This window comes from Balaenoptera musculus, chromosome 3 (assembly GCF_009873245.2).
Source record: "Balaenoptera musculus isolate JJ_BM4_2016_0621 chromosome 3, mBalMus1.pri.v3, whole genome shotgun sequence".
In the NCBI taxonomy this organism is placed as follows: Eukaryota; Metazoa; Chordata; class Mammalia; order Artiodactyla; family Balaenopteridae; genus Balaenoptera; species Balaenoptera musculus.
In genome coordinates this window covers 69,674,439-69,700,041 of record NC_045787.1, presented here as the reverse complement: position 1 = coordinate 69,700,041, position 25,603 = coordinate 69,674,439, and positions in this window count along the sequence as shown.

The following is a 25,603-nucleotide window of genomic DNA, read 5'->3' as shown; positions in this document are numbered from 1 at the left end:
GACTAGGCAGATTAAATACGTAGATATGAATCTATATCTGTACAGCTTATCTATCTAGTTAAGTAATGCAGTATATATGTGTATAGTCCACTGTGTAAGAGAAATACGCTCCTAATGTGCATTTTGTATACATTATTTAATTTGAAAATTTTTTACTTTGGTTTCTTATTTTATCCTCCTTGTAACCGGTATTATTCTTTATTATGCCCACCTCTTTTTTCCCCCTGCATAGAAACTCAGAATATAAGGTTTGTAGAGTAGGGAACTTACCTATCTTGTACTGATGAATATCCTGCACATAGAACAGTGTTGGACACATAGTAGATAGATGCTCAGTGATTATCGGTTGATAAAAAAATGAGTAAATTTAAATATGAGATTGATCTTTCTGAGATAGCTGTTGCCTTATGGATCTAAAAGATTGATTCATATAGATAGACTGGTTCCCCCAACACTGGAGCCCTTTTTAAGCTGCCCAGCTGTGTTAAGAGATTACCCTTCTTAGACAGAGTAAGACCATTGTTTTGTTTGGGGATGAGTGATGACGGCAAGCAACTTCTAAGCTAGATTTTAAAGTCCATTTGTAAGAGAATTGTGTATATATTTGAGATCCTATCCTTGATATAGGGAATAGTCAGTGGTTCATGGAATAGGGCCAAGTTAACTGGACACATGGGAACTGAATCCTAGAACATAGAATTATTAACAACATAGTCCAAACAAAAATATTTTGTAAGTAATTTAAATATTTTTATTTAACTTTGATTAAAATATCTATTTCATAGAAGCATTGCTTATAAATGGTCTGAAATGCTTACAATTTTAACTAATGATAGAAGAAATAAATGTGAGTCAGAGTCTCCCTGGTGCCTAACCTTCTTTACTAAGTTAGGACCATTTTTGAAAGCTCCATTAGTTTCCTTTGAATACTAGGAAATTATGAATACAGATAGGTTTATGTTACTAAACTGTGCCCCTGTGACTTAAAAATTAACCCCTCTAAGTATCTAACATGCAATTCAAGAGTTACATGGAGAATTTAAATCACTGATTATATTTTTGAGCAGACATTGGAATTTATGATTTGGTATAAACACTGAAAATTTATCTTTTTACATGTTCACACAACATGGATTCAAAATAACAAATATAAGATGGGAAGCTCAAATCAATGAGATATTTATTGGGCTCTTATTATGTTCCTACCAATAAGGCTCTAAAGTTCTTAGAAAATAACCAACCGTAGATTGTCAAGTGCATAAACAACAAGCAAATATATTCACAAGACCAGGTAGTTAGAAAAGTGAGTCATCAAAGAAATGCAGCCCTTTTCTATTTATGTATCATTGAGAAAGAATGTTCTTGATTTGGGAGTTCGATGAAGTATTTGATTAACCCCATTAACTCTTAGAGATTATTAAGGTACTAGTTTGGTCTATGAACACAGTTTTGGAAGCTACAGTGGATTCTGTGTTGGTGCAAAAAGGCACTAAATGATACCCTGGGAGATATAATAGGCTTTTCAAGTCATCTGCCTTGAACATCATGACTGACTCTGGAATCTGGTAAAATCAGATCTGAACTGATATTGTCAACAGACGTTATCATAAAGCAAAGCAGAGAATTCAGATTACATATTTTATCTGGGCTACATTTTCATGCTTTTGGCTTTTAATTAGGAAAGATGTCTCCACTATGTAAGTGACCATATTGTTTACTACGTTAAAGATAGAGCTAAATATGAGGAAATCAATCAAGAATTTCTGGACCAATAGAAAAATCTATTAACCAGAAAGTATTTACTAAGTAGCTTATAAGAGTACACAGTGTTAGGGGCTACTTATATTTTTGTGAGGGTAGGCTTGGGAAACGTAGAAATGGAAAGCTTCGGAAGAGGTCTTAGAAAAAGTATAAGAAATGATGCTAAAGTAAAAGTATAAGAAATGATGCTAACTTAAGAAACATAGATTTGGTTGAGGAGACTAGATTAATAAATATTAAAAAATAGTGAATAATGTAAGATAACATTGAATTGTGGAATACCTATTAATAATATTATAGGAATATACAGTAAAGATAAATCAGTATGAATAGCTAAGGAAGGATTAGTAGAGAGAGTAATATTTGTAGCTTTGAATTTGCGCTTTGAAAGAGTTGTAGAATTAAGACAGATAGTGGGGAGAGAGCATTCTGGGCCAGAAAAACAAAATGATTGATGATGACCTGGATGCATGAATGAACAGAGCATGTTTTTGAGAGTGAGAAGGGAGAAGAGCTACATATTTGGTAATAATGATTAATATTTGTGGATGGGTAGGATAAGGCCAGATTATTTATGTTCTTGAAACATTAGAGATAGACATGATGATGGAAATTATGGATAGTTACTGCGAGTTTCTTCTTTGTTATATTCAACAAATATTTATTGAGCATCTACTGTGTGCAAAGTACTGTGCCAAGCACTGGGAGAACAATGGTGAACCAAATCCAATTATTGCCCAACCTCATGACATTTTATTCTAGCAGGGAAGCTAGAGTTTAAATAACTAATTACAGAATTGACTCTTTAATTATGGCTTTGATAAGTTCTACAAAGGGGAAGTACATGGTATCTATCATGAGTAAGTAGAACTAGTCTGGGATAGAAGGCAGTGTTAGGGAGCTTGCCTTAAGAAGTAGTGTTTGAGTTGAACCAAAGGAAGAGTGAGATGATTGAATAAACAGGAGCCGGTGGGTAGGCAGAACTTTAGAGTCAGAGGAGACAACACATGTCAAGACACACAGGCAGGAGGAAACCTGCCATGTTTGAGGCACTTCAAGATCAGTGTGACTAGACTTCAGAAATATACAGAAAACAAGACGAGATGGTCTAAAATGCAGTTTGAGAGGGAGGCAGACCAGATGGTGCAAAAGATTTTCTAGGGTTTTGGTCTTTGACCTAAGTATGGTCAAAAGCCACTGAATGATTTTAAGCAATGGAGTGGCATGTTTTAATTTACATTTAAAAAAAGTGATTCTGACAGTAGTATGGATTGGAGGGAGGCAAGAGTGAGGGAACCACTTATGAAGCTGAGGTAATAGTTGAATTAAGAGATAAAGATGGTTTTGGCCTAAGGCGGTTGTAGTGAAAATGGAGAGGGGTGTTCACGAGGCAAAATTGACCAGATAAACAAAATGAGGAAAGTAATACTTAAAGAATGGTTCACTGTCATCAGTATTCAAGTGGGTCAACGTGGGCATAGTATGGACATAGGGAAACCAGTTGGAAACTGTGGCAATAATCTGAGACAGTGATGGAACCTGAAATTGGGAATGGAGAAGGGAAGACATGTTTAGAGACATTTAAAAACAAACAACATATAGATTTTTTGACTCAAAAGGTTTAAGTCTTAGTGAATTGAGTGGCCTTAGTGGCTAGAAGAAGAAAGCAGTATGGGGAGGAAAAATGACTGAGTCATTTCACAAGGGTTGAGTCTGCAGGGCTAGATAGCTGTAAAGACAGACATGAGTGTGATTCTATTTGTGAGAGCATCAGTAGAGATTTGAGATTGAATTAAAGTAATAAAATATGTGGAGTTTGCCAAGGAAACTGTATAGAGAGTGAAGAATAGCAAGCTAAGGCAGCGATTCTGATGTTGGTGGAAGGAAAAAGTAGGTGTCACCCATGGCTTGGAGTACATTTGGAAACAAAGTCCCTCTCAGTAATTCCCTTTTGAAGGCCACTTAAATTTTAGCTGTTTAGTATATGTTCAACTATTGAAATAAATAGAGTCCTCCCCAAAATGTCTGTAGTTTGCCACATTTAAGAATCTTACATTGTTATCGTAATGACTTATCATGGGGATCACTTTGAAACGTATAGAAATATTGAATCACTGTGTTGTATAACAGGAACTAACATAGTGTTGTAAGTTAATTATACTTCAAAAACAAACAAACAAACTCATAAAAAAAAGAGATCAGATTTGTGTTTACCAGAGGTGGGGGAATTGGATGGAGGCAGGCAAAAGTTACAAACTCCCAGTTATAGGATAAATAAGGAAGTAAATAAGGGATGTAATGTACAACATGATAAATATAATGAACACTGCTGTGTGTTATGTATGAAAGTTAAGAGAGTAAATCCTAAGAGTTATCATCACAAGGAAAAATTTTTTTTCTATTTCTTTAATTTTATACCTATATGAGATGATGGATGTTGACTAAACTTACTGTGATAATCATTTCATGATGTAACTCAAGTCATTAAGCTGTACACCTAAACTTATGCAGTGCTGTATGTCAATTATATCTCAATAAAACTGGTAAAAAAGAATATGTTCATTGAAATAAGAAAGAAAGGGAGGAGAGACTAGTTGGAGAGTGTTCATATAATCCTGGAAATAATTGGAATTTAAATAATGCTTCATAAACATTTAATTCAAATTGATTACCAAGTCATCCAATATATGTTCAAGTTCATAGAAATTTCTTTTAGAAAAATGTAAGCTTATTCTTTCATTCAGTAAATATTTATTGAGAGCTTACATGCTTGGCACTGTTCTTGGTCCTATTGATTTTAGTTTTGATTATGGAATCTACGTTTTAAAGGGGCCAGATAGTCAATAAATAAGTAAAAGAAAATATCATATAGCTATAAGTGCTATGATAAATAATGCCAGGTAATGGGGCTTACTTTAGATTGGGTGGTCAGGCAAGGCTTACTTGAGGAAGCAATGTTTAAAATGACACCTTAAAATATAAAAGCATAATAGTTACACTATTTAAGTCTATAAAGAGGTATATATACTTGTCTGTCTGTTTACATAAGATTAATGAACATATTTGGGTTTAATAGCAATAAAAACCTTGACCTGATCTCTTTTGATTCTTCATTCAGGTCCATAAAAGACAGAAGGGTAGAGAGAAAAAACACTGTACATGAATGTGACTCTTTGCATGCTTTACCTCCATAATTATGCATCCAAGTTAAAAAAAAAGCTAAAGGAATAGTTTTTTTCTTCATTTCTTATTTCTCCTATGAACTTCAGAGTTCACTTTTAAAGGCACTTTAAAAAATCAACATGATATTTTAGTGGAGACTTTTGAGCTGCATCATGATAAAATGTTTAATAAAACAATACTACCAATAACATCAGGCAAGTGTATCATAGGTATTGACTGGGTAATGGAGTTATTCAAAAGTAGTGATTGGAACTGGGGCTAAGAAATTTAGGCGAACTGTTAGAATAGTAACAGAAAAGTGAGGGCTTGAGCCAATTCACAGCTAATCAGTTCCTTATCAGTAACTACAATTTATATTTATTTATAGAGATTAAGGATAATTTTTTCTACAGCTAATGATGGTTCTATTTCAATGTATTATAAAATTTTTTTTTTTTTTTTAAATTTTTATTTATTTATTTATTTATGGCTGTGTTGGGTCTTCGTTTCTGTGCAAGGGCTTTCTCTAGTTGCGGCAAGTGGGGGCCACTCTTCATCGCGGTGCACGGGCCTCTCACTGTCGTGGCCTCTCTTGTTGCGGAGCACAGGCTCCAGACGCGCAGGCTCAGTAGGTGTGGCTCACGGGCCTAGTTGCTCCGCGGCATGTGGGATCTTCCCAGACCAGGGCTCGAACCCATGTCCCCTGCATTGGCAGGCAGATTCTCAACCACTGCGCCACCAGGGAAGCCCCTAAAATTTTTAACTTGAAGTTATCAAGTAAAATTTTTCTTTTCAAGACATTTCTTAATTGCCTACATCATAGTTTTGAGGAATATTGGCATTTTCTAATCATGTGTGCTTAATGTAGTTTTGGAAATTCATGTTCAGACTTGATACATCGTTTAACAATTTTAATTAATCAATTAAAAAAAATAGGCACACATGCACATGCTTTTAAAAAATTAAAAGTTGCACAGAGCTATATGGTAAAAAGCAGGCTTCCGGTCATTTGAGTTTTACTCCCCAGGGGTAACTAGCAGGTTCCTGAGGTTTGGAAACTGTTTTAAAATTTAAATTGAAATTACTTTGTTTGTGTGAAAGTTCCTCAAATTATAATTATATTGGACTTGGGAACATCTTTCTGCCTTTTTCCAACTTTCTCTAAACTACAATGTCAAGATTGGATTTAAACATAAATCATTAAATATCTCAGAACTGTTGTGGTTATCTTTGATGAACGCTAGGCTTCAGTGAAATCATATTGTTTATTCTTTTTGAAATTCACAATTCAGAGACTTAAAAGGAAAGTTATGGGCAGTGTCCCTCCGAAAGGTATTTATTTATGCCTTCAGGGATTTCATGAGCATTGTTGTGACCACAGGGGGTTCACAGTTAGGTTTAGTTTGTAAACTGTTTTCCTCACAATCCCATATACTTGACCAACTTTCAAAAAGCTAAGATAATTAGTGGTTCTCCACTCACGTCAAATTAGCTAATCTCTAAGCTTTGGCCTGAACCCTCATCAGTAACATTCTCTTCAACTTCCGAACACTTACGAATCAGTTAAAAAATTTCAGGACAGAGTGTCCTCACAGAATCAGAAGAAGATGCTTCTCGGTTCCTAACCTCTGTCCTGCAACGATAACAAGAATAGCAACAGCAGTGGCCTAATGTCCAGTCCGACCCTCCCTTAGTAGACAAATTAGTAATTCACGTGTCTATTCTGCCGAAATCCCCTTAATTCTTACCGTTTATCCTTCTGTCAGGGTTTAAGTTAAATCCGACATTCTGTGAAGCTGTCATATTCTTCTCTCTAGTTCCAAAGCTAGACTTTCACTTCAGATAGCCCATCCTGGAGCAACAGTGGCTGCCATAGGAAAGGTTACAGCAGTGCTACCCCAAAGTGTCCCCTGGTAGAATGAAGATGGAGCATTATGCAGTTAGGTAAGTGAATAAATAAATGACTTTGATTTTCTCAATAGCATATCATAAAGAAAACTTTGGACATCAAGTATATTGTTAACCAGTGCCTAAATTGGGGAACAAACCAAGGATGTGAGCAAACATTACTTTCTCATCCATCACTATTACTCTGACTGTTCTAGAATTGACAAGGAAAAGTGAGGTGAGAAGAAAAGAAACCTTATTGTATTAGACACTGGGCTAGGTGCTTTACATACACGCTCTCATTTAATCCTCCTGAAAACTTTGTAGTTTATGTTAGCCTCATTTTTCAGAGCCAGAAACTGAGGCTTGAGGGGATTACTTAAAACAAGTAAAGAAAAGAAGGGACAAAAGGAGAAATGTATAGATATCATAGAATCAGGTCAGGATATTCTTTTTTTTATAAATTTATTTATTTATTTATTTTTGGCTGTGTTGGGTCTTCGTTTCTGTGCGAGGGCTTTCGCTAGTTGCGGCAAGCGGGGGCCACTCTTCATCGCCATGCGTGGCCTCTCACTATCGCAGCCCCTCCCGTTGCGGAGCACAGGCTCCAGACGCGCAGGCTCAGTAGTTGTGGCTCACGGGCCTAGTTGCTCCGCGGCATGTGGGATCTTCCCAGACCAGGGCTCGAACCCGTGTCCCCTGCATTGGCAGGCAGATTCTCAACCACTGCGCCACCAGGGAAGCCCAGGATATTCTTATATTTAAACAAACAAAAACTCGGTAGAGAATATTATGATTTGTGTATCTCAGTAGTTAAGGCTCAAGTCAGTAAAATCTCAGCACTTTGAATTCATAAATTGTCCAAATATCAGGTCATTTAAGAGAAAAAAACCAGAGACCATTCGATGGGGAAAAAACATAATATCTACAAAGTGAATTGAATATTTCATTTTGCGTTCAGTTGCTATGGTATCATGTAGATATAATTTATAAACACACTCTTGCTTCACATTTTACATATTTAGAAATTAAATCTACATTCATAATTATTTCAGTATTTGAATTTCTTAACAAAAAACACCCATTTTCATGTCGAGGTTTTTTCCAGCTTTATTGAGATATAATTGTCAAATAAAAATTATATATATTTAAGATGTACAATGTGATAATTTAATATACATATACACTGTGAAAAAATTACCACAATCAAGTTATTTAACACATCTATAACCTCACATAGTTACCCCTTTTTTGTGTGTGGTGAGAACTCTGAAGGCATATTCTCTAAACTTCAAGCATACAGTACAGTCTTTTTTTTTTTTTTTTGCAGCAAAAAGTTTCATTGTTTCCATTTGGCCCAAGGCTTGGGCGAGGGCTCTGGGGTGGTTAAAAAGCTGCCTAGTGCCTGCAGGGAGAGGCTTCAGGCAGAAACTCTGACACCATTGGGGCTTTTCAAAGGCCACAGAGGCTCCTAGTCTTGGTTGAGGCTGAGCCTCTGGAAGAGATACTCGCCCAGCCCCGCCTGGGGACCACGCAGCCTGCGGAGGTTGGTCAGGTGGTCGCCATCTTCTTGAGTTTCCCCTGCTCACCTAGTAAGCGGCTCTCCGGGAAGTCTCCGGCTCTGGCAGGCACAAAGCCAGGGCACGTAGATTCAAAAGGGCCTGGTCCGGGATCTTCTCGCTGAGAAGGGCGGCTTCCCTAGCGTCCTGGATTTTACCGCACGCATCTTGAGATGGCTTCTTGCGCGTCCTGGAAGAGGGCGTGGCTGCCGCACTGGTGTCGCATTTTCAAAAGACGCTGGGCGCCTTCGCACGTCCCCTCCGCCGATTTGTGGAAGAAGTGGCTCCGTGCCGTTCAGGGCCACGTCGTCGTCGTCGCGGTCGAAACGGAAGTCCAGAGAGAGAGGTAGGTGTCGGGGGTCCCTCGATGCATGTTGACCGGGAGGTGGATGGCGGCCTCCACCTGGGTGGAAGAATTCTGACGAATCTGGGAGCTCAGGGTTGATCAGCAGTAAGGAGCTTAGCTCCAAAGATGGTGTCGGCTCGTCCCGGAGGCCCAGGGTAACTGGTTGGTTCTGAAGGTTGCGACTGGGAAAAAGGTACAATACAGTATTATTAACTGTAATAAATACGCTGTATATTAGATTCCCCAGAACTTACTCATTTTATAACTGAAAGTTTATATCCTTTGACCAACATGCCCCGATTCCCTCACCCCCATCCCCTGGTAACCACTGTTCTACTCTCTCGTTCTATGAGTTTGGCTTTTTCGGATTCCACATATATAAGTGAGATCATACAGTCTTTGTCTTTCTGTGGCTGCCTTATTTCACCTAGCATAATGGCCTCAAGTTTCATCCATGTTGTTATAATTGGCAGGATTTTCTTCCTTTTTATGCTGAGTAGTATTCCATTGGAAAAAAAAATATATACATATATATATATATATACCACATTTTCTTTATCCCTTCATCCATTGGTGGATACTTAGGTTGTTTCCATACTGTGGCTATTGTGAATAATACTGCAATAAACATGGGGAGTGCATATATCTTTTTGAGTTAGTGTTTTCATTTACTTTGGATATATAACATGAAGTAGAATTGCTGGATCATATGGTAGTTCTAGTTTTGATTTTTGGAGGAAGCTCTGTACTGTTTTCCATAGTGGCTGCACCAATTTACATTCCCACCAACAGTGCACGAGGGTTCTCTTTTCTCCATATCCTTGCCAACACTTGTTATTTCTTGTCTTTTTGATAATAGCCATCCTAACAAGTTTCAGGTGATATCTCCTTGTGGTTTTTGATTTGCATTTCCTGGATGATTAGTGATATGGAGCACCTTTTTATGTACAGCCGTTTCTTGGTATCCTTAGGGAACTGGTGCCAGTACGCCCCAGGGATACCAAAATCCAAGGATGCTCAAGTCCCTTATGTAAAATGGTGTGGTACAGTCAGACCTCTGTATCCGTAGGTTCCCCATCCTCAGATTCAGCCAACTTCAGATTGAGTTACAATTCGAATGTGGAACCTGTGGACTGTTGTCCATTTGTATGTCTTCTTTGGAAAAAAGTCTGTTCAAGTCCTTTGCCAGATTTTTAATTGGGTTATTAGTTTTTTTGCTACTGAGTTATATGAGTTCTTTATATAGTTTGGGTATTAACCGCTTATCAGACATATGGTTTTCAAATATTTTCTCCCTTACTGTAGGTTGCCTTTCATTTTGTTGCTTGTGTACAGAAGCTTCTTAGTTTCATGCGGTCCCATTTGTTTATTTTTGCTTTTGTTGCCTATGTATGTGTGAAATATTATATTTAATTTCATGGAAAGAAATTTCATGTGCATTGGAACTGTGTTTACCATATATGATATTATGACTGTACAAACATATTAACCATAATCTTAAGTAAGTGACAGTTTGCTCTGTCTAAGTATGTGAGGAGAAGGGTCTTCGATGATCAAAAGAAATTTGATATTAACATAACCCACATTGGGCACTCAAACGTAATCAAATATATACTAATATTTTGGTTTTTTTTTTTTAAGCCTTTGAATTTAAACACACTCTTGGATTTGTGGTTCTGCATGCTCTCCTAACTGCATGGAAGGCGAGTTGACACTGGGCAAAATTATTAAGTAAGGGATGTTTGTAGCTTGTATTTTAGCAACGGATCGTCTTTGTTCTGAACTTTTACCTTCATAGTTGTTTTCTCTTCCCACACCCTTATTCCTCCTTGAAGATACCCAGTTCTTTCTTGTCTTCTCTGATTTTACCCTGGTAATTTTTGCTCTAGGGATGGGATTGAAAGAAACTAACTCCTGAGGTGAAAGTGGCTCATATGGTTTAATGCCTTATTTCTTAAAACACAGTGTAGGTCAAAGGAATGAAAATTGTTTTATTTAACAAGCACTCACTCACTGTTCTGTGTGTTTTATAAATGTTAACTCATTTAATTCTCACAGTAACCTATTAAGTAGGTTTTTAATTATGGAATTTCAGATAATCAGTAGGGGAAAGGTTGGGAAACAATTGATCCTTTTATCTTTGAAATCATTTCATAAAATGAAATTCTATTTCTATGGCCAGCCCCATTTTTACTCCCGTGATAGTAATCATGAACCAAGGCAAATCAAGCACAGGATCTTGTGGTCAGTCTGGTTCTTCATGGGGCAGTGATGATAGACTCAATTAGACCTTCAGAACAGGGGTTTTACTGACTCATACTACAAGTAGAAACATTCACATCTAAGTTTAAAAAGTTTTACAGAGATTTGCCAGTTCTTGAATTTTTACTGTTGTTATAACTGAAATGTAAGTTAATTTTTTGTTTAAGTCATGTTACACACCTTTTATATCTAGTATTTTAATATGTTAAAAAGTTTATTTTTGGACTTCTGGAGTATCCTAGTATGATTCCAATTTTAAAATGAGTTATCCATAAACAATAGTTACTTTCAGTTTTCAAATACACACCCTTCTTCATAAGAATGAGAATGAATTGTATATTCTTTGTAAGAGTGCTATACAGACGTATAAATATGTTTTAAGAATATCATAAATTATTTTTTATTTTAGTTATTTAACCCTGTTTAATGGGTGACAATATTTAAATGTGAAATACATTGTCATTTTTAAAAAAGTACACTTATTTATTTATTTTATAAATTTATTTATATTTTATTTATTTATTTTTGGCTGCATTGGGTCTTTGTTGCTGCGTGAAGGCCTTCTCTAGTTGTGGCGAGCAGGAGCTTCTCTTGTTGTGGAGCTCGGGCTCTAGGTGTGCGGGCTTCAGTAGTTGTGGCACGTGGGCTCAGTAGTTGTGGTTCACGGGCTCTAGAGCACAGCCGCAGTAGTTGTGGCACACAGGCTTTGCTCCGTGGCACGTGGGATCTTCTTGGACCAGGGATCAAACCCGTGTCCGCTGCATTTGTAGGTGGATTCTTAACCACTGCACCACCAGGGAAGCCCTACATTGTCATTTTAACTGCTGAATAATACCTCTCTGTCAGGAATCTTTAAAAGCCCCTTCTAAGTATATGAAAGAATTAAAGGATTATAATTCACACAAATACTCATTTTAATTGAATTTTTACCTAATTTTTTAGAGTATATGGAAGAATCACTAAGAAGAGTTATATAAACAGTGAATGCAACAAAAAGGAAAAAGTACTAACAAGAGTAGATTGATTTTAATTAAGGAGTATCAAATTTCAACTTTAATTGCAATCATTGTTTGAGTTTTTCCAATCTCACATGATAAACTGATAGAAAATTTGTACACTCTGAAGCTTATTATTAAATAATTATTCTAATTGTCATTTGACTTCTCAACTGATAATTTCTCAAATAAGTCTTTGAAGAAATAGTACAACTTTTTGATTAAGGTCAATACAGACAGGTGTAAAACAGTAATTCTCAGCCTATATTGTAGTTATGGGAGAATTGAGTTAGACCAAAGAAAAATGTGCAACTCAGTTTATCATTACTCATTTAAATGGCTAAGTCATATTCTATGAAACGTTTTGTTGACACTATAACATTTATAATGCTTAGCCCATTGGAACTACCCAATATATAGGACCCCGGACAAATTGTACACATTGGTAAGAGTTCAGCCTTCCTTATGAACATTGTTTAAATTCAGAAAGCGTTTGTCTGTCTTGCAACCTCACTTTGAGCTTAAGAGACGTAGTTCTAGAACTAGTTTTTGCTATATTGATGCTTTGCAAACTTACTGTTTAATAAAAATTGAATTCTAGATAATTCCCTTTCATCTCCCCACCTACCACAAGGAATTATGGAGGAGGAAAATAAAAATAAAAACTTGTATTGCGATACTTAGGGAAGAGATTATAGGTCCTTTTATTTTTCCCCAAACAGCTGTAAATTTAGGGCATTCAAAAGAATTTATGCAAAATCAAAGTTGAAATGAAAACTTTCTCTCTTTGCTAGGGAGTTTAGTTCAGTGTCTATTATGTGGCCTTAGTACTTCTAAAATCAGAAATGAGTCAGTCTGTCTCTTAGCTATGTACAAATTCCTTGAGAGGCATCATACAATTGTTGGTCTGAAATAAGCATTAGATTTATTACCTAAATGTTGTCAACCACTGTAGTAGATTTACTACAAAATACGAAGGACACTTTTTCAGTGATTCACATGAGAGTTTATCATATTTTAAAATATTTTTTTGCAATTTATTATTGGTCATCCTTCCTTGCACAATTGCTGGTACCAAGCACATTTTACAGATTAGGAAATAACTTGGATATATACTAAATAAAGTCTAAATAAAGTAGAATAATTATCAGCATATTTTACAAAGATGGGATTTGGGGATTGGTTTACAAAGATTGGATTTGGGGCATGTCCTTGGACTTGAATGAAATTCTGAGCTCTGTGCCATAGAATATGAAATACTCGTAATCCATGGCATGTGATGGCATCACAGTTAATAAAATTATTGCCTATAATTGGTTGTGATGAAGTACCTTCCGAAAGAAGTACCTTGGGAGCCTAAGTGGTTACCACAGTTGACCTTCATGGCTGTATTAATGACTAAAAGAACCTTAGTGTGGGTAAGATTCTTCTGAATGAACTGGAGCATTTACAGAAAGAAAATTCAGAAGCACAGGTTTTTAACTCTTAGTTTAAGGCATGGTCAGAGAACCTGTGAGCTTCTATGGTAGCCTTAAATAATCTCTTATTTCTTATAGAAACAATACCAATATTGCTGGAAAGTAAGCACAAAATTTAATTGTAACGATTACAAAGTTATAAGGTAAATTCACAGGCTCACCAAATCATGAAAATCAGGGCATCCATTGGAAGATGTTGGACTCTGAAACTTGGAATGGAGGCATTGCCAATGAAAACAGCTTGCCTGTGGGAACATTAGTCTTCCCTGGCTTGCAGATGCTGTAATAACCTTACCTAGGGCATCACCATGTAAGGGGATGCCCATTCTCCTCAAGACTCACCCCAACTATTCTTTGTAGACTCATTACTGTGTCATACATAGCTCAGTATGCTCCGAAGTACAGTCTCATCCAGAAAGAAATAGTTTATATGCCAAGAGAATTGTAAACTTCTGCTAATTTATATTGGCAGAAATCTGGGGAATACATGAGGGAATGAAATCTAAGGGTGTTGGAACAAGGAGGGTGGAATAGAACATTGGGTTGGACCACATTTATGGATATGGTGTACTTACTAAAGATTCTGTATTTAATGCATTAGCTTGTGTAGCTGGAAGACTCTAACAGTTTACTCGTTTGGTTGACTGAAATTTAGATTCAATGAGGAAGAGATGCCAGAAATTCTTTGGAATAGTAGAAGTCAAAGGCTTACGGAGATAGGAATGTTGGAGTAGGTTTATCATGTATGTCATACATAACCAGTCATTCCTAACAACATCACCTGAGCCAGCCCAGAGGACTCTCACTTTATAAGGCTTGGAGAAGTAAACTAGGGAGGGAAGCACCTGTATCTTTGAATAGCTCTGTGGTGACTTCCTCTGTAGGCCAAATAATAGCACTTAATTTCCAAAAACAAGTTGGGCACATTTACTATAATGGGTAGCAGAGACATGGTGGTAATTAGAATGTTTGGACCTACAGGGATATTTAATGAAGGGCAATCCTCTCAGTGGGCAGGATTTCAAGCTGTCCATTTGCCTGATCTGAGATATAGGTAGAAGTACATTGTATTAGTTTGCTAGAGCTGTCATAACAAAGTACTACAGATCGAGTGAGTTAAACAACAGAAATTTATTTCCTTATAGTTCTAGAGGCTAGAGCCCAAGATCAAGGAGTCAGCTGGGTTGGTTTCTTCTGAGGTCTTTTTCCTTAGCTTGTAAAAAGCCCTCTTTCTCCTATGTCTTCACATAGTCTTTCCTCTTTGCATGTCTGTGTCCTATCTCTTTTACAAACACAAGTCATTGCTGCTTCCCAAGGAAGGAATGTTTCCACCTGGTGACCCACATGGTTCCATTGAATTACAATGTCACCTGAATATTTTGGGCTTCTCATTCCACTAGACCAAGAAGCTAAAGTGATTAATCCCAAATTACCAATTACTCTTTGGAGGTGTGTGTGTGTGTGTTTGTATGCGTGCGCGTGCAGAACAAGCAAGAAGGAAAATGTGCATAACTGATACTGTCTTAATGTCTATAGCTGGTCATGAGACCATAGTTGATATTTAAAAATTCCTTCTTCCATTAACCATTTCCTGTTTCCTTTGCCTTCCCTCAGCCAGGACTTCAGCTGGTCAGTCCTTTACTTGGCAAGGTGACCCACCCAAACTTTAATTTGTGATGGGTCTGAATCCTGCTCTTTTTGCTTGTAGTTTTTCATTAACTTTTACTATTGGACATGGAAGTACTAAGAAGTGCTCAGAGAATTCCAGACATGGTCTCTTTGCCCTGTTGGATAGGTCAGTGCAGTCACAATCAAGAAAATGAACACATCTAATACCCCAAACGGTTCCCTCCTATCACTTTGTAGATAATTTCTCCCTCCCAGCATTCTCTGTCTCCCTCCTGCTCTCATATACCCAGGTATCCTCTAAATTTTATATAAATCTGATCACACAGTGCATACTCTTTCTTTTTTTTTTTGGACTGGCTTCTTTCACTCAGTGTAATCATCTTGCAAATCATCCATGTTGTTGACTGCAGCAATAGTTCAGTCCTTTTTATTCCTAAGTAGTATTACAGTATATGGATATATCACAATTTGTTTACCCATTCACTTATTGACGGATATTTGAATCATTTCCAGTTTTTGTCAATTAAAATAAAGCCGCTCTGACCCTTTGTATCAACACTTTGTATGACATATACTTTGATTTCTCTTGAGTAAATACCTGAGTGGAATGACTAAATTATATGATAGGTATGTGTTTTAACTTTTTAAGAAACTGCCAAACCTTTTTTAAAAAAAGTTATGCTGTTATTTATACCCACCACGGGTGTGTGAGTGTTCTAGGTCCGCATCCTCAGCAATACTTCGCATGGCCAGTCTTTTTCATCTTAGACATTGTAATAGTATCATTGTGGTTTTCATTTGCATTTCCCTAATGATTAGTGAAACCATCATTACAATCAAGATGATAAACATATTCGTCACCTTGGAGAATTTCCTTTGCATGTTCTTGTTTGCCATTCGTATATTTTCTTTGGTAAAGGTGATTATTCAAATCTTTTGCCTATTTTTCAAATTGGATTTTTAAAAATTATTAGTGAGTTGTGATTTTTGACTTGTTTATTCTGGGTACAAGTTCTTTATAAGATATATAATTTGCAAATATTTTCTCCTAGTTTGTGGCATTTATTTTCATTATTTTAACAGTATCTTTTGAAGAGTAGAAATCTTTAACTTTGATGAAGTCCAGTTTATCAGTTTTTTCTTTTATGGATTATGTTTTTGTAGCTAAGAAATCTTTGCCTAACCCAATGTCACAAATATTTTTTCCTATGTTTTCTTCTAGAATTTTGGTAGTTTTAGGTTTTATATTTAGGTCTGTGATCCATTTTATTTTTAATATTTGTATGTGGTATGAGGTGTGAATCAAAGTTTTTGTGTGTTTTTTTTTGTATATGGTTATCCAGTAGTTCCAGGACCATTTGTTGGTAGTTGACAGTTCTTCATATTAAATTTTCTCTTTTCAAATAACTAGTGTGATTTCTGTTTCCTGACTGCACTCTGACTGATACAACCTGGCTATCTCTTGAATTGTGATCTGGATTTCTAAATTTTTTAACTAACATTTTTTTCCAGATTGTCACAGTGTAATGCATAAATAGTGTCAAAATGGGATCCCCAAGATAAACATGTAGTTAGTAATATTCACTTTGTTGTAAATAAATTTAAAAGTCCTGGTTACCCAACACATGGTGATAAAATATTTTAGGAGAAAATGAGTAGTTTCCCAGTCAGTGCTCCTATATGTTAAACGTCAGATTCTGAACACATCCAAGGTTTTGGATTGGAGTGTGTATAATATTAAGTGTTAATACAATACCCAAGTCAAGTATTAAAAATAAATGACTACCAATTTTTTTCTTACATATTTCTTGGGTATATGGGATGAATGGATGGATAATTTGGGTTGGATGAAATCAACCCACCAATCAACCAATTAATTAACCAACAAACCAACAAATAAACAAATTGATGCCCAAATCCAAAGTCAAAACAATGGAGTCAGTGAAGTAAGACATGTTAAAAATGAAGTGTTTTGTACCTTCATGGCAACTTAATCACTCATTCTTTTCAACTATTTTTAGGCCATAATACAGATAGAATAGTGATAAAAATGAAGGCACAACAGTTTGGAATCCCTCAAGTATCTGAAGTTCCTTGTCATTAGACTCTTGATCATTGAACCAGATTTTGTTTTGGATCTTGGTAGGAAGCAGAATGTGGAAATCATAAAGCATAAAGTTTATGCTTTTAAACCTACTGCAGCCTGTGCATTCTGTTTTACAACAATCCCAGGTTTAGGGCATGTTGTGAATTAATGAGTATGTAGTTATGACCAAGCCTATTATTTAATGAGAAAGACTACTCTTTTTTAAGTTAATGATTTGAAAATACACATACCCTAAAAGTGATTCTTAAATTTCAAACGTATATATAAAATAGCCAGTTGTGCTGTTTCTTCTGCAACTTGACCAAGCATTCATTTTCTGTTGTACAATGAGGAGGAAAAATGTTAGTAATATTGGGAGACTTTCTAATGAGGCCCAAAAGAGCCAGAATACATTTAAAATAGTGAGAGAGAATCGAAAGTCAGTTTTTAGGCCAAAGAATAAAAGAGGGGTTGGTTGATAAACTACGCAGAAATAGAAACCATGTTAAAGGTGATGTTTTGGCTGTTAGGCTTTCTTCAGGCCTTAATATATAAAACTAACATTTTTATATTTCTTATTCTGCCCAAGGAAGGCCTCAAAGACAGAATGCTGCCTTTAACCTATTCTACATTCCATGGAGTATTTTAAAGACTAGAAGAATATTGCTGGGGCAAAAATGATTGGGGCTCTGAAAGATCAGAAGAAATCTATCATTATTTTTTTTAAATAAGCAGACACTGAGAACTTCATCCACAAAGTTATTCTGAATTCAGTGTTCTAGCCAGAAACTTTTGTAGTAAATAAATAAGACTGACCTGGAGTTCACTGTATTTCTGGATCTGAGTGTTACTTTCTTTTAGATTGGTTTACTTGAAACTTTACCTACCTTTCTGTAATAGATTACTTATATTTTAGTTTTAAGGCAAATATTAAATTCAAAAATAATTTTAATTGACAACTGAATTGCTCAATACATTTTACTTATGTATACTTTCATAACAGCTTGAAAAAAATTTTAAATTATATGAAGATATTTTCTAGAAATTATTAAAATCACAATATTTTATTTTTTTCTCATTTTTCATCTCATTTTTATTTAAAAAATATAGAAGTTTTTAAATAAATGAATTAACAGTTTAGAAAAAGTAAAAGTGACAGAAATCAAAGCATTAATTCAAAAAACTACTGGCAAGTTGGTCTTCATATCTTGTTTTTCGGAAAAGGAAAAATTTTAATATGTATTATATATTAGATGATATTACTATGTCAGTGCTAAATTTCTTTTTTTAAAAAATTGAAGTATAGTTGAATTACAGTATTGTATTATTTTCAGGTATATAACAGTGATTTGATATTTTTATACATTATGCACCATACAAAGTTATTACAATGTTATTGACTGTATTCCCTGTGCTGTACATTACATCCCTGTGACTTACTTGTTTTATAACTGGTAGCTTATACTTCTTAATTCCCTTCTCGCGTTTTGCCCATCCTGTCACCCCTTTCCCCCTGGCAACCACCAGTTCTCTGTGAGTCTGTTTCTGTTTTGTTATATTTGTTCGTTTTGTTTTTTAGATTCCACATGTACAGTACTTGTGTTTCTCTGTCTGACTTATTTCACTTAGCATAATACCCTCTAGGTCCATCCATGTTGTATCTTTTTATTTGTCTAGTGAGCAAACACGTATGTTCTAAAAAAATGTTTATCTTGACAGATATGGCCAGGTGCACGCATGGATTGTGACATTCACTGAGGAGTGCAAGACTGTGTTCTAAAAACCTAGGCAGCTGCCAGAATCACCAACTATTTGGGTCAGCTGTGAATACCTAAAATATGGAACAGATATCTATATAGAGTAAGGAAAGAGAATTGCAAAAAGGAGGGGCACTATTGATTACTGAAAGCCAACTCTGAACCAAATGTTTTTGCACATATTACCCTGTTTAATTCTCACAATAACCTCATTAGGGATAAAGCAATTCTCCTTTTACCCTACAGCTAGAGAATGTCACATCCAGCAGTGATGTGTTTGCTCTCCAAGCCTGCTTTTTCTCCATGACACAGAGCTGCCTCTTAAATATATACCAGGTAATATTCATTCATTAATTTGGTAGGAAGCAACAACTTTATAACCAAATAGTATTCCGTCTAATGCTATGAAATGTATTAAGTACTCATGAAAGGTCACACCTTTAGTATTAACTTTTATATATTCTATAAAAAACATGTAGATTTCATATGCTGTTTTAATTTATTTATTTTTATTTATTTTTGGCTGTGTTGGGTCTTCGTTTCTGTGCGAGGGTTTTCTTTAGTTGCGGCAAGCAGGCGCCACTCTTCATCGCGGTGCGCGGGCCTCTCACCATCGCGGCCTCTGTTGTTGCGGAGAACAGGCTCCAGACGCGCAGGCTCAGTAGTTGTGGCTCACGGGCCTAGTTGCTCCGCGGCATGTGGGATCTTCCCAGACCAGGGCTCGAACCCGTGTCCCCTGCATTGGCAGGCAGATTCTCAACCACTGCGCCACCAGGGAAGCCCCTCATATGCTGTTTTTAATTCAAAGTTTTTTAGCTTCACTTTTATAATTTTCAGTGTTGATATTTTATAATATTTATGAACTTTAATTTGTCATATGTTTTTCTGGGATGAAATGGATTAATGTAGCCCAAATGACTTAATAAATAAAACAGGCATACCTCTTTTGCACTTCACTTTGTTGTGCTTCACAGATACTGAGTTTTTGACAGATTGAAGGTTTGTGGCAACCCTGTGTTGAGAAAGTCTGTAGGTTCCATTTTCCAATAGCATTTGCTCACTTCATGTCTCTGTGTCACATTTTGGTAATTCTTGTCATATTTCAAATTTTCATTATTATTATATTTGTTACGGTGATCTGTGATCAGTGACCTTTGATGTTACTGTTATAATTGTTTTAGGGCACCATGAATGGCACCCATGTAGGATCTTGAACTTAATCCATAAATGTGTGTGTTCAGACTGCTGCATCTATGGGCCATTCCCCTGTCTTTCGCCCTCTCCTCAGGCCTCTCTATTCCCTGAGACACAACAGTATTAAAATTAGGCCAATTAATAACCCTATGATGGCCTCTAAGTGTTTAAGTTAGAAGTCTCTCACTTTAGATCAAAAGCTAGAAATTATTAAGCTTTGTGAGGAAGGCCCATCAAAAGCAGAGGTAGGCCAAAAGCTATGTAGGCCTCTTGCATCAGTTACCCAAGCTTTGAATGCAAAGAAAAAGTTCTTGAAAGAAATTTAAAGTGCTACTCCAGTGAACACATGAATGATAAGAAAGCAAAACAGCCTTATTACTGATGTAAAGAAACTTTTAGTGGTCTGGATAGAAGATCAAACCATTCACAGCATTCCAGAAGCCATCCAGAGCAAGGCCCTAACTCTGTTTTAATTCTGTGAAGGCTGAGAGAGGTGTGGAAGGTGCAGAAGAAAAGTTGGAACCTAGCAGAGGTTGGTTCATGAGACTGAAGGAAAGAAGCCATCTTTACAACATAAAAGGGCAAGGTGAAGCTGCAATTACTGATGGAGAAGCTGCTGCAAATTATCCAGAGGATCTGGCTAAGATAATGAATGAGGGTGACTACACTAAACAACAGACTTTCAGTGTAGATGGAACAACCTTGTATGGGAAGAAAACACTGTCTAGGACTTTCATAGGTAGAGAGGAGAAGTCAGTGTCTGTCTTCAGAGCTTCAAAAGATTGGATGACTCTCTTGTTAGGGGCTAATGCAGCTGGTAACTTTAAGTTGAAGCCAATGCTCATTATTTTTAAAATTTTTTAATTATTTCTTTTATTTTTGGCCTTGTTGGGTCTTCGTTGCAGTGCACGGGCTTTCTCTAGTTGCATTCGAGTGGGGGCTATTCTTCGTTGTGGTGCATGGGCTTCTCATTGCTGTGGCTACTCTTGTTGCGGAGCACGGGCTCTAGGCGCGTGGGCTTCAGTAGTGTTGGCCCACGGGCTCAGTAGTTGCAGGGTGCAGGCTCTAGAGTGCAGGCTCAGTAGTTGTGGCACACGGGCTTAGGTGCTCCACGGCATGTGGGATCTTCCCAGACCAGGGCTCGAACTCGTGTCACCTGCATTGGCAGGCAGATTCTTAACCACTGTGCCAACAGGGAAGTCCCACCAATGCTCATTAACCATTCTAAAAATCTACTTTCTGCCCGTGCTCTGTAAATGGAACAACAAAGCCTGGATGTCAGCACATCAATTGACAACATGGTTTACTGAATATTTTAAGCCCACTGTTGAGACCTACTGCTCAGACAAAAAAGATTTCTTTCAAAATATTACTGCTGATTGACAATGCACCTGCTCACCCAGGAGCTGTGATGGAGATACACAAGATTAATGTTGTTTTCATGCCTGTTAACACAACATCCATTTTATAGCCAAGGGATCAAGGAATAATTTCACCTTTCAAGTCTTGTTATTTATGAAATACATTTTGTAAGTCTATAGCTATCAGAGATAGTGATTCCTCTGATGGATCTGGGCAAAGTAAATCAAAAACCTTCTGGAAAGGATTCACCATTCTAGATGCCATTAAGAACATTCATGGGGGACTTCCCTGGTGGTCCAGTGGTAAAGAATCTGCCTTGCAACACAGGGGACGTGGGTTCGATCCCTGGTCAGGGAACTAAGATCCCACGTGCTGCGGGACAACTAAGCCTGCGCGCCACAACTACTGAGCTTGCGCGCCTCAACTAGAGAAGAGAAAACTCGCATACCACAACTAGAGAGAAGCACACGCACCACAACGAAGAGCCCGCGCCGCAACGAAAGATCCCACATGCCTCAATGAAGATCCCGTGTGTTGCAACTAAGACCCGATGCAGCGCCCCCCCCCCCAAAAAAATTCATGAGTCATGGGAAGAGATCAAAATATCAACATTAACAGGGGTTGGGAAGAAGTTGATTCCAACCCTCATAGGTGACTTTGAAGGGTTCAAGACTTCAGTGGAGGAAGAACTGCAGACGTGGTGGAAATAGCAAGAGAACTGGAATTAGAAGTGGAACCTGAGGATGTGACTGAATTGCTACAATCTCATGATAAGACTTTAACAATTGAGGGGTTGTTTCTTGTGGATGAGCCCAGAAAGTAGATGAAATTTACTCCTGATGATGATGCTGTGAATGTTACTGAAATAGAATGAAGGATTTAGAATATTACATAAACAGTTGATAAAGCAGTGACAGGGTTTGAGAGGACTGACTCCAATTTTGAAAGAAGTTCTACTGTGGGGCAAATGCTATCAAAAAACATTTCATGCTACAGAGAAACCATTTGTGAGAGGAAGAATCAACAAGGCAAACTTCATCATTGTCTTACTTTAAGAAATTGCTGCAGCTACCCTAACCCTCTGCAACCACCACCCTGATCAGTTAGCAGCCATCAACATCAAGGCAAGACCCTCCATCAGCAAAAAGATTATGTATGACTTGGTGAAGGCTCAGATGATGGTTAGCATGTTTTAGCAATAAAGTATTTTTTCTTAAGGTGTGTACATTGTTTTTTTTAGACATAATGGTATTACATACTTGATAGATTACAGTATAGTGTAAATATAACTTTTATATGCACTGGAAAACAAAAAAAATTGTGTGACTTTATTGCAATATTTGCTTTATTGCATTGTTCTGGAACTGAACCTACAGTACCTGCAAGGTATGCGTGTAACAAGTTCTTAATAAAGAAGTCATCCAGAAACTGGATAGTCAATAAAACTTGCAGATTTGGATGGTAATTATAGTCTCTTATTAATTAACTTTTATATTCTTAATATTTAGTGAAGTTCTTTTTGAAAATGTCTAAGAAATTGTCATATTTTGTTTCATTCACTAATAATAAACTAAGTCATAGTAGATGAACTCAAAGTCAAGTAAGATTTTCAAATGAATTGTAATGATTCTTAAGATTGGAAATCTTGTGCTTCTTTCACTGTCACAGTTTCTGAAGAGCAGTACAAAGTTCATGTCAGAGGTGTGTGTCTTAGGAGTTCACTCTTCATATCATCTGTAGGTGATTTACTGATCAAACCTACCAGGGAATAGCAAGTAGTTTCTTACTATTTGTGTTAAAAGCACTTGCTGAGATTATTTCAACCCAGCTGTAGGACACTCTACTAAGAATTTATGGTCTATAAAAAAAACCTTCTGTAATCTCTCTGAGAATGTTCTTACAATGGACATCTTGGAGGGTAGATAAGTCTACTTTAACTGTGTCTTCATGATGGGACCAAGGTAGAGAGGCCTTTTCGTTTACATTCAAATGTGATGAACTGACTGTTAGATGTATTTTCAACTCTTTGAGTCAGAGCTAAATGACCAACACAAAGAACTGACATTCAGAAATCATTATTTGTTTAGTTTGATATAATGCAAACAATACTTGGAATAGTCATCATCAATCTCTTTAGAGTTACAGCATTCTATCTTTGTGGTCACTGTCTATGGCTAAATGTGCTGTATTTTATTTTTTTAATTTACTTGAAATGAACTAAAATTGTGTTGGAAATTGTAAGGAATTTTCATAACATCTAACTTTGGAACATTTTAAAGGATTCAAAAATAAATCAAAATAAGTGACTTATTTTTTTTATTAATATTTTATTGGAGTATAGTTGCTTTACAATGTGTTAGTTTCTACTGTGCAGCAAAGTGAATCAGCTATATGTATACATAATATCCTCTCTTTTTTGGATTTCCTTCCCATTTAGGTCACCACAGAGCACTGAGTAGAGTTCCCTGAGCTATACAGTAGGTTAGAGCTACGCTGACAACAAAAATTACAATGAATTGTTTCTTAGTGATAAGTTCTGAGTATGGCAATTCTGTTTCTGTTTGTGCCTCAATAGATTATAAGATCATAAGTGATTACTAAAAGACAATTTCGAAACTAACTTTGTAAACACCTTTTTAAATGTTTTTTTCATGACTAATACTAGATCAAGTGTAGTAGTATTTGCAGAAGACAAAAATGTATTTATTAGAATGCTCAAATACTTTTTTTAATTAGGAGAAAAATTATTTTATTAAATTGATACTATTTTAAAATACTTCTGTACTGAATTTGTACAGGATAGTATTGCTTCTGTGAAATTAGTTTTTTGACAAATGATTGTCTTCCGTCAATCCTTTGACTGTTGATAGTTTTACAACTTGGTAAAAGAAGGGAAATGTAACATGTTGCATGCACTAAACTACCCTATCAGATTTATTTCCAAAATAGTTTTTTCCCCTTAGGAAGGACTTCAGTTCATAATTATTAAACAAATGCTGAAGAATTAACTAATAAATGTGGACTGCAAGGGTCAAATTAGATTATTACCTGAATTGACTCATGATTTAGTCCAAATTGAGTTAGCTGATTTTCCAACCTATACTTCAGTTTTCTTTTCCTGCAGAGACAGTCTTAGCCTTTTATATTCCCATCTTGACATTTTCATTGTGTTTTTTAAAATAGAGCATCCCCATTTATCTTTATTATCGTTAAGCAAAATAAGATTCACAATTAAAGTGAAAGCCAAATGTGGCTTGGCTGAAAAAGGACTTAGTCTCCAAAAACAAAACAGAAACAAACAGACAAAACCCCCAACAGTTTGATAGCAAACTACAGTACTGAGACACTGTGACAAATATCTGTTCCTCAAGGTATGCTCCCAGTCCCCTCAACACAATCTTCACTGACCACGTGAACCTGTGGAGGCCAGGTAGGGGTGGGGCCGAGGATAACTTATTTGAAGAGCAAATTAAGAAGGTCCAAACAGCGGAGCAGTGCTCGGAGGAATTGGCAAAGGCTTTTGCATGAAGAAGCAGCAAGGAAAAATGATATGAAATGCATAAAAACTCTGCACAGCAGTTTTAGAGCTTTGATAAAATATAAAATGTCTTTAACCCCTTTGCCGTTCTTGCAAACGCCTGCAATTCAAGAATTTTATTATTCTGGGGCTAACGTATTTTAAACCTCAATAACTGAATGTTTCCTTTGGGATACCTTCAGGCAAACTATATATTGATTTTCTCAGAATGCACTGTATTTTTCATTAGTACCAAGGTTTGGTGGATATCTAGTCATTTGTTCACCAAATTCCTCTGAAAATTAAAATGGACTACTCCATTTTGGCTGTGGAGTCTTCAGAGCATGAACATTAATTTTTTCTATTAGACACTACCAGGATACACTATTTTGACATTCATCTTGTCCAGGGCATATGATACCAAATCCCCTCTTTGACTTGGTATGTCATTTTCCTCTAAATACCATCCCCCATTTGCCACTTGGGTTTGATGACATAGTTGACATTGCTATGATCAAAGTGTTTTTCTGATTTATATTTTTAACCTATAAAGTTACAGGTTTGCCTACATAATGCAGATAAAATAAGATCTTACCTGATTATTTTTC